General features: G+C 41.0%; 1 pseudogene; it reads right to left on the bottom strand.

The window, feature by feature from the left end:
- Positions 4,255-4,629, bottom strand: LOC102178629 (annotated as a pseudogene).

Genomic DNA, 4,849 nt, shown 5'->3' with positions numbered 1-4,849 from the left:
CTAGCTCAGTCATATCTTTTCTTCCAAGGAGCAAGCATCTTTTAATTTCACAGCTGCAGTCACCATCTGCAGTGATTTTGGAGCCCAAGAAAATACAGTCTGTCACTGTTTCCATTCTTTCCCCATCTATTTGCCATGAAGTGATGGGACTGGATGCCATGATCTTAGTTTTGTGACTGTTGAGTTTTAAGCTAGCTTTTCACTCATCTCTTTCACTTTCATCAAGAGGCTCCTGAGTTCTTCAGTTTGTGCTCTAAGGGTGGTATCATCTGCATATCTGAGGTTGTTGATATTTTTCCCAGCAATCTTGATTCCAGCCTGTGCTTCATCCAGCCTGGGATTTCACATGATGTACTCTGCATATAAGTTAAATAAGCAAGGTGACAATGTACAGCCTTGACGGACTTCTTTCTCAATTTGGAACCAGTCCGTTGTTCCATGTCCAGTTCTACCTGTTGCCTCTTGACCTGCATACAGATTTCTCAGGAGGCAGGTATAGTGGTATGGTATTCCTACCTCTTGAAGAATTTTCCATAGTTTGTTGTGATCTACACAGTCAAAGTCATTAACGTAGTCGACAAAGCAGAAGTAGATGTTTTTCTGGAATTCTCTTGCTTTTCCTATGATCCAGCAGATGTTGGCATTTTGATTTCTGGTTCCTCTGCCTTTTCTAAATCCAGCTTGAACATCTGGACATTCTCGGTTCATGTACTTTTGAAGCCTAGCTTGGAGAATTTTGAGCATTAGTTTGGTAGCATGTGAGATGACTGCAATTGTGTGATAGTTTTAATATTCTTTGGCATTGCCTTTCTTTGCGATTGGAATGAAAACTGATCTTTTCCAGTCCTGGGCCACTGCTGAGTTTTCCAAATTTGCTGGCATATTGAGTGCAGCACTTTCACAGCATCATCTTTTAGGATTTGAAATAACTCAGCAGGAATTCTATCACCTCCACTAGCTTTGTTTGTAGTGATCCTTCCTAAGGCCCATGTGACTTTGCACTCCAGGATGTCTGACTCTAGTTGAATGATCACACCATCGTGGTTATCTGGGTTATTAAGATCTTTTTTGTATAGTTCTTCTGTGTATTCTTGCCACCTCTTCTTACTATCTTCTGCTTCTGTTAGGTCTGTACCGTTTCTGTCCTTTATTGTGCCTATCTTTGCATGAAATGTTCCCTTGGTATCTCTAATTTTCTTGAAGAGATCTCTAGTTTTTCCCATTGTATTATTTTCCTCTATTTCTTTGCATTGATCACTGAGGAAGGCTTTCTTATCTCTCCCTGATATTCTTTGGAACTCTGCATTCAGATGGGTATATCTTTCCTGTTTCTTTGCCTTTCACTTCTCTTCTTTTCACAGCTATTTCTAAGGCCTCCTCAGACAACCATTTTACCTTTTTGCCTTTCTTTTTCTGGAGGATGGTTTTGATCACTGCCTCCTGTACAGTGTTATGAACCTCCATCCATAGTTCTTCAGGCACTCTGTCTGCCAGATCTAATCCCTTGAATCTATTTGTCACTTCCACTATATAATCATAGGGATTTGATTTAGACCAAACCTTAATGGTCTGGTGGTTTTCCCTACTTTCTTCAATTTAAGCCTGAATTTGGCTATAAGGAGTTCATGTCTGAGCCACAGTTAGCTCCCAGTTTTTTTTGCTGACTGTATAGAGCTTCTCCATCTTTGGCTGCAAAGAATATAATCAGTCTGATTTTGGTTGACCATCTGGTGATGTCCATGTGTAGTCATCTCTTGTGTTGTTGGAAGAGGTTGTTTGCTATGACCAGTGCATTCTCTTGGCAAAACTCTACTAGCCTTTACCCTGCTTCGTTCTGTACTCCAAGGCCAAACTTGCCTGTTACTCTTTATATTTCTTGACTTCCTACTTTTGCATTCCATTCCCCTATGATGAAAAGAATCATTCAACTTCAGCTTCTTCAACATTACTGATTGGGGCATAGCGTTGGATTACTGTGATATTGAATAGATTGCCTTAGAAATGAACAGATATCATTGTGTTATTTTTGAGATTGCTTCCAAGTACTGCATTCAGACTCTTTTGTTGACTATGAGGGCTATTCCATTTCTTCTAAGGGATTCTTGCCCACAGTGGTAGATATAATGGTCATCTGAGTTAAATTCACCCATTCCAGTCCATTTTAGTTCACTAATTCCTAAGATGTCGATGTTTACTCTTGTTATCGCCTATTTGACCACTTTCAATTTACCTTGATTCATGGACCTAAGATTCCAAGTTCCTGTGCAGTATTGATCTTTATAGCATTGGACTTTACTTCCATCACCAGTGACATCCACAGCTGGGCTTTGTATTTGCTTTGGCTCAGCCTCTTCATTCTTTCTGGAGCTATATCTCCACTCTCCTCCAGTAGCTTGTTGGGCACCTACCGACTTGGAGAGTTCATCTATCAGTGTCATATCTTTTTGCCTTTTCATACTGCTCACTAACTTTGTGGGTGATCATAATGTTTTAATCTTTATAGCTAGCTACAGAATACTATTTAAGATCTCATTGAGGGACTTCCTGTTGATCCAGTGGCGAAGATTCCACACTCCCAATGCAGGGAGCTGGGGTTTGATCTCTGGTCTAGGAACTAGATCCCAGATGCCACAGCGAAGAGTTTGCATGCCACAACTAAAGGCCTGGCATAGCAAAAAAAAAAAAAAAAAAAAAAAAAAGGAGAGATCTCACTGATTCATATTTCTTTGGATGCTATTAAGGTTGAAAAAAATTTTAATGTTAAGTGGTAACTTGTAGATGTCAGCAAATTTGGAAAACTCAGCAGTGGCCACAGGACTAGAAAAGGTCAGTTTTCAATCCAATCCCGAAGAAAGGCAATGCCAAAGAATGCTTAAACTACCGCACAATTGCACTCATCTCACACGCTAGTAAAGTAATGCTCAAAATTCTCCAAGCCAGGTTTCAGCAATACGTGAACCGTGAACTTCCTGATGTTCAAGCTGGTTTTAGAAAAGGCAGAGGAACCAGAGATCAAATTGCCAACATCCTCTGGATCATGCAAAAAGCAAGAGAGTTCCAGAAAAACATCTATTTCTGCTTTATTGACTATGCCAAAGCGTTTGACTGTGTGGATCACAAGAAACTGTGGAAGATTCTGAAAGAGATGGGAATACCAGACCACCTGACCTGCCTCTTGAGAAACCTATATGCAGGTCAGGAAGCAAGAGTTAGAACTGGACATGGAACAACAAACAGACTGGTTCCAAGTAAGAAAAGGAGTACATCAAGGCTGTATATTGTCACCCTGCTTATTTAACTTATATGCAGAGTACATCATGAGAAATGCTGGACTGGATGAAGCACAAGCTGGAATCAAGATTGCCAGGAGAAATATCAATAACCTCAGGTATTCAGATGACACTACCCTTATGGCAGAAAGTGAAGAAGAACTAAAGAGCCTCTTGATGAAAGTGAAAGAGGAGAGTGAAAAAGTTGGCTTGAAGCTCAACATTCAGAAAACTAAGATCATGGCATCCAGTCCCATCACTTCATGGGAAATAGATGGGGAAACAGTGGCTGACTACTTTTCTGGGCTCCAAAATCACTGCAGATGGTGATTGCAGCCATGAAATTAAAAGACACTTACTCCTTGGAAGGAAAGTTATGACCAGCCTAGACAGCATATTAAAAAGCAGAGACATTACTTTGCCAACTAAGGTCTGTCTAGTCAAGGCTATGGTCTTACCTGTGGTCATGTATGGATGTGAGAGTTGGACTGTGAAGAAGGCTGAGAGCCGAAGAATTGATGCTTTTGAATTGTGGTGTTGGAGAAGACTCTTGAGAGTCCCTTGGACTGCAAGGAGATCCAACCAGTCCATTGTAAAGGAGATCAGTCCTGGGTGTTCACTGGAGGGACTAATGCTGAAGCTGATACTTCAATACTTTGGCCACCTGATGCGAAGATCTGACTCATTTGAAAAGACACTAATGCTGGGAAAGATTGAGGGCAGGAGGAGAAGGGGACAACAGAGGATGAGATGGTTGGATGGCATCACTGACACAGTAACATAGGTTTCAGTGAACTCTGGGAGATGGTGATGGACAGGGAGGCCTGGTGTGCTGCAGTTCATGGGGTCGCAGAGTCGGATATGACTGAGCAACTGAACTGAACTGTAGATGGTTCTACAAATATGATATTAAATAGTTAATATCAGTATCTGTTTCAGTGAATTGATACATATCAATTGTGTGTCATTTATCATTCAAACATATTTAAGAAGCCTTCTTTTTGTTGTTGTTATATAAATTAACCCATTTATTATAGGCTGGCAACATTATCAAATGGTGGTGCTTCACCTGGTCCTTCAATTCCTTCAGTCTTCTGATGGCAGACTTTACTGTGACACCAGAAGTGGTGTGTAGGTCCAGGCCCCACCAGCTACAGTTTTCATGCAGGAACCACAGTTCCAAATGCCCACAGCTCATCTCTTCATCTTGGTGTTGCCACAGAAGGAGCAGGTATACTTGGCATGCTGGCTGATTTCAATTTTCTTCACCATTTTCCTGAGGGAGGCACCTTAACGGGTCCTGTATTTGCCCACAATTCCGACCTTCTTGGTGCGTTTTGCCATGTTAATGCAACCTAGATCTGAGTCCAAGAGCTAAGAGGCCTTACTTCTTAATGGAAGATTTTAATCATGATGATCAGTATTTGTGAGATATTTCTACCTTTTCCCTATCCTATTGGTGGTGTGCTCAGAATAGGTGGTATGCTCAGACTTCTCCAAAATAATAAAAATATTCTTGTGGAAAAATAATTCCTCTTCTCACCCACTTCCCCTCTTCCCAGAGATGTCCACATTCTAAT

The sequence above is a fragment of the Capra hircus genome, chromosome 10 (assembly GCF_001704415.2).
Source record: "Capra hircus breed San Clemente chromosome 10, ASM170441v1, whole genome shotgun sequence".
Lineage (NCBI taxonomy): Eukaryota > Metazoa > Chordata > Mammalia > Artiodactyla > Bovidae > Capra > Capra hircus.
This window is presented reverse-complemented; position numbering and strand designations above follow the sequence as displayed.